Source organism: Microtus oregoni, unplaced genomic scaffold (assembly GCF_018167655.1).
Source record: "Microtus oregoni isolate MIOR12 unplaced genomic scaffold, Mior012 000004F_ref0000308, whole genome shotgun sequence".
NCBI classification, from domain to species: domain Eukaryota; kingdom Metazoa; phylum Chordata; class Mammalia; order Rodentia; family Cricetidae; genus Microtus; species Microtus oregoni.
In genome coordinates, this window is record NW_024543063.1 from 20,597,190 (window position 1) to 20,608,725 (window position 11,536).

General features: G+C 37.7%; 1 protein-coding gene across 2 annotated transcripts in view; it reads left to right on the top strand.

The window, feature by feature from the left end:
• The window catches only part of Nyap2 (neuronal tyrosine-phosphorylated phosphoinositide-3-kinase adaptor 2), a 248,610-nt gene that overhangs the window by 146,067 nt on the left and 91,007 nt on the right, over positions 1-11,536 (top strand). The window lies entirely within an intron of this gene.

Consider the following 11,536-nt stretch of genomic DNA (forward strand, 5'->3'; position numbering starts at 1 on the left):
CTTTTTTCTTTCTTTCTTTCTTTCTTTTTTTTTTAGTTGTTGAAAAAAAAATCCGCCTTCTCCCCATTTCCCATTTCCCTCTCCCTCCTCCCACACATTGCTCCCTCCCTCCGCTCCCCTCCTCCTCTCCCTCTTCCCACCACTCCATTCCCCCTCCCTCTCGAGAATGAAGAGCAGTCCAGATTCCCTGCCCTGCAGGAAGTCTAAGGTCCTCCCAATTCTATCCAGGTCCAGGAGGGTGAGCATCCAAACAGGCTAGGCTCCCACAAAGCCAGTTCACGTATTAGGATCAAAACCTAGTGCCATTGTCCTTGGCTTCTCATCAGCCTTCATTGTCTGCCATGTTCAGAAAGTTCGGTTTCATCCCATGCTTATTCAGTCCCAGTCCCGCTGGCCTTGGTGAGCTCCCAATAGATCAGTTCCATTGTCACAGTGGGTGGGTAATGTCAAAGGTCTCACACTCACTCAACAATGGAAAAATATTTACCACAGACTGCTTGTAATTATTCCAGAATACTTATCTTAGTGATTAGACCAGATTAATCTACACACTCACGATCCTATAGAGAGTAGAACTTAGTGTAATGAAGGGAATATTTACACGGTCACCCCTACCTCACTTGAACTAACCACAAAAGCAAAAGAAGGAGCTCACATTGGTAGCTAGTGGGGTGGTCCTGAAAAGGTGACTATAAGCTGAGGTCTGAGCAACACAAAGGAGCCAGTCATGTTCAGATACAATAGTTTTACTTACAGTATTTTGACTTAATGATGGGGGGAAAGTCATACACAGACAGTGGGAACCATGGTAACCAAGCTCAAAAAAAATGGCTACATGAAGTCAGTATTCAGCTATGCTGGTTTCTAAATCAAAAGCATCTGCATACACTTTAGAAATCCAAATCTCAAGTTAAGGAATAAATGCCCCATAGAATTATGAAGATACCAACTTAATTCTAAATCAGCATGTTGTGCCCATAGCAGAGATATAGTTGATATATCCAGAGCTGCTGGGAACTTCTGTTGGACCACCAGACTATGCTCTGTGAGTCTTTTGCTTTTAATTCTTTATGGAAAACTAGCTCCATTCTCATTTGTTTTTCACTTTTATGTTAATATCCTTACTCTGATTTTAATCTAGGCTTTCAGTCCAGAAAGTTTGTAACCTCTTTTAATATTGCTTTTCTAAATCAACCTGTGGTGATGTGATAATATTCAGGAAGCAATATTACTTCCTTAATTTCTGTATTCTGGAAGAATGCTTTCTGCATCCTCAGAGGACAGTATGTACCTTAGTTCTTTGAAAATGGAAATAGCATTTTTTAGAGATATCTACATGCACACATGATATTAATTTTGAATTATTTTATTTATCAAAGGCTGTAAGGTGAGCAGACCCAAAATGCCATAGATGATAAGAAAATAATGAATTATTTCTCATTATTATGAAATTTGATTTAGTTTATAAGAATGGTTCTTCTGATCTCTGTGGCATTACTTAGGGTCTTTCATTTGGTCACACATGTGTCACTGAATATAAGTTGGAAGTATGAAGAGTGCTTGAGGCTGAGACCCCATAAGTCACTTTTGCCACGTTCTATTCGAAGTGCATGTCCAGCCTGATTCAGGAAGAGATAGCCTATACATACCGACAAATGGGCTACATAATGGGAAGGAAGGAATTCAGAATGTCTATCATTGAAGACTGTTTGTTTCCCACAATTTTCTTTCTATATTAAAAAGTGCTACCTGATTAAATATCCTCAAGCCTTTCTGGGATATTTGTTTTATTTTAACATTGACTTGAAATGAGTTTCCTTTGTCATGGCTTCTTGGGGAGAGCTCCTCGGCTATATTTACTACACTAGCATCTAAGAATTCAGGAACCTACCATGTATACTCTTGAACAAAAAACAACAATGGAAAATGATAAGTCAAGATAGCTAAAATTCAAAAATATCCAGAATCTCAAAAATAACCTGTAGCTATTGTCTATACTCTGAGGGCAGAAGATATTTGTTGGTTAGGATTTATTATTTCGATGCTTTTTATTTGCCTCCTGGTTTCTAAAGTTCTTTCCCCAAGTTACCTTCTATTATCCACAAAAGGTGGTCTGGTACCTACAGTGAGGAGTTTTCTGTTGTCTTTATAAATTTTTATTCCCAAAGTATTCATTTATTTCAGCTTTTAATTACTTCCAGCAAATATGGGTTGTAAACTACATTTATACTTCTAAAGACCTTTCAATGAATCAAATAAGCCTTCACTTCATTAAATGAAAAGCAAAGTAACAGATTGAGCTATGTCCCTCTCTACACGAGGATAAGATTGAGTTATTGTAGATTACTTAAAGTCTTTAAATCCCTGTATTTGTGGACCTAATATATTTTAGAGTTTTCAGCACTGGCTTGGATAGCCCTAATTTTGATTTTTAACCCTTCATGGTCAGATTTTTCTGGTATGGCTCTCAACTTGACTTTAGCATCAAACCACATTTCTTTTAGAATGTTTAGCTGTCTGGAGAAGGATCCCAGACAAAGTACAGTACTAGAAACAACTCCTTTCAATTCTGCATAAAGATATAGCAACTCCTTTTTCAGTAGCTTCAGTACTGTTGTTCTTTGTCCCGTGTCACTAAAACAAGCCCATTCACACCTCTGTATCTTTTTGAATCTTTCAGTTTTATGATGTATATTTTGTATTTCTATGTGCTGGCAAACAACAGTGATCCTAATTTTTCCCATCCTGCAGCAAATTTCCCAGTTTTTCACCTTCTGTAGCAATTTCCTCAATGATTATATGGCTTTCCAACACACTGTCCTTCAACCCTCTGCAGCTTCTGTGTCCCAAAGCTAGTTTAGGCGGGGCCAGCATCACTTGGTATTCATATTTGGAGATGCAAGTTTTTGTACTGCCCAGTCTCACAACTGTTCAGTTCCAACAAAACACACAGAGGCTTATTACATATAAATTATTGGATCTATTAGCTCAGATTAATAATAACTAGCTCTTACAATTTAAATTAACCCATAATTCTTATCTATGTTTAGTCACGTGGTTTGTTACCTTACTCAGTGAAGCAATCTTACCTTGATTTCTCTGTGTCTGTCTGGTGACTTCAGACTGAGCCATTCCTCTTCCCAGAATTCTCCTATTCTGGTTGCCCTACCTTTACTTCCTGCCTGTCTACTGGCCAACCAGCACTTTATTAAACCAACACAAGTGGCAAATATTTACAGGGTACAAGAGCATTGTATCACAGCACTTACCCTTTTTTTCTTTTCAAAACAGAAACTCCTGTGTTTAGATTTTTTTCCTGATCATTATCCATAACAACCTGTAACCAACACTCCAAACAAAGACAAACATCCATAACCCATTTTTTTTTTTTTTTTTTAGGAATGTGAGTGTAGTTTTCTAGGCTACTTCCCACAGATTGGGGCATTGATAATTTTATGAGGACTCAAAGAAAATTTAGGATTATGCTCAAGTAATGACTGGAGTATTCTGTGAGGTTTGATCATCTCAGCTAACAGCCTTAAAGCTGTTTTGGACACAGAACTCAGAAGAAACTGCAACAGAGGAGATCTGAAACTTTGGATCAACTGGGCCATTCATTCCCAATAGAGATTTTTCAGGGGGTCTTCCTTGATAAAACCTTATTTTTCTTAACCAAGAATGAATCCACAGCCTCTCATTTCCTGTAGAAACAAAAGCAAAACCTCTTCTCCAAAGTAACATATCTTTTGACTTAAATTTTAAGTCAAAGCATTTTCAAAATATATAAATTGGATTAATCTAGCAACATTTATAATCAAATGTCTTTTAGCAGCTATTCTTCCTCCTCAGAAGTCAAACAATTCAAAGGCAACAAAATAATATATAGTATCCATATTCTGTTTTTTTTATCTTTGTATAGCTTTAATTTTTTACTTTATTTCTTTAATTTTTATTTTTAATTTTTGTTTTTTTGAGACAGGGTTTCTCTATGTATCTTTGGCTGTCCTGAAACTCTCTCTGTAGACCATGCTGCTCTTGAACTCCCAGAGCTCCACCTGCCTCTGCCTCCTAAGTGCTGGGATTAAAGGCGTATGCCACTATACCCAACTTAACTATTCTATTTATTTCTTTTTTAAGGACTTTCTCTATTCTTTTTCTTTTCTCTCTCAAATCTACACATATTTTTAAATACACTGTAAACCATTTAGAGGTATTTTATCTGAATCTGTATTTACCGTTTATCTCTATCTTTTTCTGACCACATGAGTTTTTAATTTACTAAGCTATATTATAGCTTTGGTTTTGGCAGCTGGATCCACCCTATTCCTTAACTTTTTGGGAGTTTAGCTTCATGGTGGAGGTACTGGTAGGAGTCACATTAATTGACAAAAGTCTGGGAACTTTCTACATCCGTGCTACCACTAAGAAGAAGTCTGCCACTGGCTCCTCATAAACATCATTTAAGTGTTTGGTGGCAGAGTCTTTTAAAAGATCTCTGAGGTTTTGGCTGCTAATACTGAGTAAAGAAGCCTCTCTTAAAGGAGCTGTGCCTTTGCTTGCCTTTAACACACAGAGCCCACCTGAGACACTGCTGCTACCAAGAAGCCATACTTGACTCTAATCTTTTCTCTCTAGAATCCTTTTTTTTTTAAGTTTTCTCAGGTTTTATATGGAAATTCTTGCCAAATGTTTGAGTGCCATTATATAAATAAAGAATGTACTTTCATTTCCGGGCCACTGAGACATGAATAATCTCACAAGAATTATATCAATTACAACACTGCTTGGCCAATTGCTCAGACCTACTTCTAGTTAGCTCTTATATTTAAATTAACCCATTTCTATTCATCTGTGTATGAGCACATGGCTGTGGCTTACCGGTAAGATTCTGATGATCTTCTCCTTTGGCAGCTACATAGAATCTTCCTGACTTCACCTTCTTTCTCCCAGTATTCAGTTTATTTTTCCTGTCTATCAATATCCTGCCCTGTCAAAGGCTAAACAACTTATTTATTAAGAAATGGTATTAAAACATTCACTGCCCAGAGAGGGAATCCCACATCACATTTGACTGTACAATATTGCACAATGAACCATTCTCCCCAGTGTATCCAACCTTTTGACATCGTCCCCAAAAGCTTTTGTCATCGACAAAGCTGCAGAACTGTGCAACTGAGTCAGAATGGTGTAAGCTTATACATTGCTATTGGACTCCATTCATGGCTACCCTCTGATATCTACAGCTCATGGACCACAGGTTGGACATGCCTGATAAAATAATATTATTGTATTATTTTAATAGTAATACAACTATGATCATATTTATTCATAGTTTGTTGCCATAAATAAGAGGCACCTTATGGGGTTTGATAGCCATTTGGGCAAGAAACTGCTCTTGCCTGGACTATTGCATAAACTGGAAACAGAGAACCCGCAGAGAGAGGACTACTGAACTTGCCTAAGGTGAGATGATCTTTCGGGGTTCCTGATTCATGAAAGAGTCTGCGAGACATTCTGCAGGACACAACAGATAGTGACTGAACTGACTTTGAATTTTCCTGCTTTATGGAAATGTCTGCTGGATACCATGGGCCTGAAGGCTGAAGATGGATGCCCCAACGGTACAGAGGAACCTTGGGTGACTGTCCAGGCAGCAAGATGTCTCTGTCATGTCTAGAGTTTTAAAAGCTGCTTTTTTCTTGTTTGCTTAGGTAGTATTGTATCTTTCTTGAGTCTTTGATGGAGTTAAGAATAGTTAGTTATAGTTTTCCTTAGTTATGATAAGGATTATTGTAACTTTTACTTGATAACTGTTTTGTTATATGTAATTTTGCTATGTTAAAGCCTTTTTTTTTGTTTAAACCGAAAAAGGGGAAATGATGGAGGAAGGTCATTGGCTAATAAAGGCACTGCCCTGGCCCATTTTATTGGTTAGAGGATAGGTGGGAGGAGTAAACAGAACAAAATGCTGGGAGGAAGAGGAAGTGAGGTCAGAGACTCACAGCTCTCCTCTCGGGAACAGACGCCTGAGAGAGACGCCATGCCCTGCTCCCGGGATGAAGCTCCGACCCAGGATGGACATAGGCTAGAATCTTCCTGGTAAGCGCACCTTGGGGTGCCATACACAGATGATTAGAGATGGGCTAAATTAATATGTGAGAATTAGCCTAGAAGAGAATGGGCCAAGCAGTGTTTAAATGAATACAGTTTGTGTGTTGTTATTTCGGGCATAAGCTAGCCGAGCGGGCGGCTGGGGTGCTGGGGTGCTGGGGAAGAGGCCCCGCCGCCCCTAATACTACAAAAATTCACCAGGGCACAGTGGAAGCAGTCTTTCCATGGCTGAATGCTTTTTTGACTTATATGGGATAATTCAGATGTGGAGGGAGAAGAGCAGGCCAACTTTACTGGGCTTATTTAACTGGATTTTTATTATTGGTACTGTTACTTTCTCTTTTCTCTAAGTCAACCTGGGCTTTACTCCAGCATAGTGATCTCAGAGAGGTTAGAGATCATGTTACATGGTGGGAGGGTTTCCCAGGAGAGGGGAGGAAATAGACTTTACTGACTAAGAAACAACAACCTATGCACACAGAAATAAAGGGAGCTCTTACTGGAGGCCTTTATTTATGACTTAAGATTCTTTAAATATTTCTTACCACAACCTGTAAGAATTAAGTGTGATATAGGGAATGCCTATATACCTCAGAATAAGTATGATTTCAAGAAACAACCTTGACCCTCACCATGTAAAGTGAACTCCATCATCGAACCTATTCTAATTTTTAAAGTGAAAACTATAAGTTTCACTTATAGTTTATTTTCCAACCAATAAATTGAAGCATGAAGCAAAAATTAGCAATTTTTGCAAAAGTAATCATAAACACACATTTTGAGTAAGTGTGTTGTAGGGAAAGAGAAGGAAAATATGAGTGTAAGTAAAAACAGTCTTAAAGCTCGTGTGCCTGGTGTCATGGATCACAGCTAGGTTACGATTCTGTCTTTAATGTTAAGCAAAAGTTCCCTCAGGCCTCCCTAAGCTGCCAGTCTTTCAAAGTCAGAATGCATTGCTAAGCCAGTAGGCAACCTTGGTTTCCTTGGATTCACTTGAACATTAGTTTGAGTTCTCTGCTTGCTTTCTCACCTGTCTGGAGCTGTAACACGCATCCTGCAAGTTCAGTCTGATGTGCCCTGTGTCTTTATCATGCTTTCTTTTTCCTCCTATAAGTAGACCAAAAACATTGCAGCTTCCATCACTTAACAAACATCTTTTAAAAATTGTTGATAGTATTTTAGAGCTTGTGACTGTGAAAATAAAAATATCTCTCAAAGCTGTGGCATTGTGAGTTGTGAAAAGAGTTATTGTGAGCACAATTCCCCCCTCAAGTGGGAAATGTGTCTCTCACCTTCAAAATCAACCTGTTCCAGAATCACACAGTGAGTGGACATTATTTCCCAGGTTGAATTATTACTTGAATAAATCTGTACAATGAGATTTAAAGTACTTTGGTTCTGCCTGTTCTATGGATGAATACCATTTCAAACGATATATTACAGCACACCAAAGATAAAATGATGAATTATATAGCTTTCCACTATTGATTTGCTTGTCTCAAAAGGTATAGAATGCTTAATTCTATTTGGAATATTCTTTTCTAAAAACATACACGGTAAGCAAAATTCATATTTACTTACCAGTCACATAGAGTTTAACAACTCTGGATATCTCCACCAGATCCACAGAAGACTGACCCTGCCGACAATCAGATATGGAAGGTGGAGGGGTTCAGAAGAAGACCCTGCCTCTACTATTGAGCTAGTGGTTATTGGTAGATTCTTGGAGACAGAGAAAAATTGACTTAGGTTGTGTACCCACTGCCAGGCTCTAAAAGATAGTTCAAAACTCATGGTCAAGGGAAGGCCCTGGATCAACTCAGTGGCTCATGTAAAATAATAGACACAAACATGAGAGGTTAGTGGGGATTAGGTGGTTGAACAGAGAGAGAGAGAGAGAGAGTAGAGTAAGAATGGCCACTATGCATTATGTAGACCTGTGAGTAAAATCAAACTATAGAAACATACACACGAACACACACACACACACACACACACACACACACACACACAGAGAGAGAGAGAGAGAGAGAGAGAGAGAGAGAGAGAGAGAGAGAATTTAAATGAATGAATGCCTGGAATGAATAGTCTCTAACTGTCCTTCAACCTCTGGAATTCTGTGACCACAGGGTACTTCCATGAGAAGGAATGCCAACCTGTGCTGTGTTACTTTTTTATCTCACAGGTTATGCACCCTGACAGACACTAAAGCATATTTTTATATTACTCTTTTACAAAATGTATTTCTGAAGGATAAGTTGACAAAGGACATGGTGAATTTCCAAAATTAACTGAAAGACAAATCATCTGAAAGCCATGCATAACCTTTGTGTTCAGGTACTTCATTTCAAAAATGTCACTTTCTGCTCGTTCAATGAGACTGTCATTATACTATTTTAAGCCTTAAAATTTGTGTTCTCAAGTTGAGCAGGAATTATTGCTTCTATCTTTGGGCTTATTGAAAATAATTTAAAATTCATTTAAAATGATAAAATCACCTTTTCTAAAATGGTTGGATTCAGTTAAATGTGGAAAATTGCAGTGCAGCTCTCATTGTCTTTTGTGTGTGTGACTTTAATTAGCAACAATTCAACATCTGTATATGTAGCACAGGACTATTTTAAGGGCCTCAGAAAAAATTATACTAAGAAATAATTTTCTTTACTTTTAGATTCACCAGAAATAGATTAAACGTGAAATAAATTGGGGGATAATGTTACCTATAATTTAAGACTTTTCCATATATAGAGAAACTTTAAAAATATGACAGTGGAAATATATCATCATTGATCTATCCTGTGATATGTGTGCAAATAAAAAGCTACCTCCCTAGGAAATATGTTTATCTCTGATCTTACTTCCCAAAATGAATTATGAGACTTTGGAATGTAATGAAATAAAGATATAGGAATCCCCTTCCCCCCATTCTCGAGGGAATGAATTCAATTATTTGTAATTTAATTAACAATTTACTCTCTACATAATCCTTATTCTCCCAATTCAAACTTTGCACAGTACTAATTCAGAGGACCAGGGAAAGAACTACTAGAGTTAGATAAACTTGCTAGCCTTGGTCAGTCTCCACCAAACAGGGAAGGGAAGAGAAAGAGGCTTGCCTGCTGGTTTGCAAGGGTTTCCCAGGAAAGATCAGCTAAGAGAACTGCTTCATCTGGCCATGAGCCAAGGAAGTGTAGAATCTAGGTGTTTTGCAACAAGTGTCAGTCCAAGCAGCAAACCTCCAGTTAGTGTGTGAGAGTTAGGCAGTCTATGTGTGGGCATAAATTAGAGGTTGGAGAATTGTATCACAAGGAACCATGATTACCATCCTGGTGGTAGAAGCCTGATCCTGGGTGGATATTTGTCCTGAATAGTGTTTTGTGGAACAAAAGCATGCTCTCTTGAAGAAGATGAGATGGTGTGAGGCAGGGGATGAAAAAAATTTTAAACGATACCTTGGGATGTACTGTATTAAATTTTAAAATAATAAAATTACTCATACAATCCTAATACCAGAGGATGGAATTCAAATAGGTACCTATCATTTAACTATAAAGTGTTCTTACATATTTGCATAGTGATCAATAAATACATGCTTTATCTTAGCTGCCTCAGGGTGACACTGCAAAATGGGGGCATCATTTATATTTCAGAAGTCCCTTTCTCCATAGTCTTTACCATCAGCAGTCTAAGATTAAGACATGGCATATTTAGCTTCTACTGAGGCATTCCTGCCTGGCTTGTACAAGGATGACTTTCCTCTGCGTTCTGATATGACAGGTAAGCAGAAGGGAAGAGACTCTTTCAATTCTATAAAGGCCATTTCTTCTCAAGACTTCTGCCAAGCTTACATGTCAACCACAGTTCTGTCTCCCAGTACCATCATACTTGTTGTGGTCTTTAGTAGAATATATGCGTGTCCTAGGGGATCACAGATCAATAGAATCTGCCAGGTTTGATCATCTCACTGATACCAGGAGACTCATGTATCATATTTGGTTTTCCTTGTACAAATTCTCTGTAATTAGTTCAAAATTAAACTGTCTCCATGAACTTCGTATCATGAGCTTGTCCATATTTCTTAAGATTAACTATTCTAGTTTAGTTATACTATACATTCTTCTGAAATAGGAAATTTCTCCATTAATTTCATGAGTGTAAAAGATCTTTATTTCATTTTTGTGCCTTTTTGCAAATAAAACAGTCATTTGTTCACAATTTGAGGAAAATACAGGCATTGATCCCACTTATTCCAAAGGTTATCTTCTCATCTGTGTGGGAAAGAAGGACATTGTCTCAAGGTTTCTCTGTCCACTCAGGTACTTTGGACAATATACGAATCCTGTTTCCCCAATTATCTGCATAGAATTTAAGAGAGAAGAATGAAAACCTTAATCTGAGTGTGATTGTTTCTACGCAGGGAAGTTACCCACATCACAACACCATCCTAACTGTAGGCTCAGATCAATCAATTCCCCATAGGGCCCCTCAGTCTTAGACTCTCTTTTTTGAGCCCAACAGCCAAAGGAAATTTATTTCCAGCATGATTAGTTTAGGTAATGCCCTGTGGTTGAAAGTAACAGGAAGTAAACTTCAAAGAATATTCTGGATAGATTTTCCTACTTTAAGGTTTCCATTCTTTCAAAAATCCTTCCAGCATGAAATCAGCATTGTTCATGGGTAGCTTTGCTAGACTGCCAGTCTTAACTCAGCCTTGTTCATAGATAGCTTTACTTTATCTTAATTTGTAAGTGTTGTATGTACATAAACTGATTTTATTTTTTAATATAATAAAATTCATGCCAAGTTGGGTGATGGAAAAAAGAGCTTGTGGTTCTTTGGTTCTTTCTAGAGAGGAATTAGCTAACTAATTTCCACTTAATTATGTCTATAGACTTTTAATGTTTGGAAATAAACGGTTTCACTAAGCTAGTCTTTTGGGAAATGATGCTAGTTTTTAGTAGTAAGGTTTAAAGAAAAAAATCTAGATGCCTTACAAAAAAAACTGTTTGATTGCAATGAGTACAGTTATCATCATGGACAAGTGGAAGAGAGTACCTGAAATTATAAACCCAGCCAAATGAAGTGTGTAGTAGAATACTTGATTGTTTTTGTCTTAAAGACACAACAGATGCACAGAGCAGCCACATAGCCAGAACTCAGAAGAATTCCATTCTTTAGTAAATTTTAGAAAGGCTTTTGTGTCATAAGCTATGAGGTTTGAAAATAGCAAAGGAGAAAATCAAAGTTTCCTTATTGGTATATTGACACCCCTCTTAGTCTGCAAATCATAGAGTAGTCTGGCTAGCTTTGCCCAAGTTTGGAGACGGTAAACTCTGATGTCAGCTGACTCATGTACTGGCATCTATGTAAGCCACTAGGTCTGCCACGCTGTGTCATGAGATAAATCCATATAAGTATTAATCAA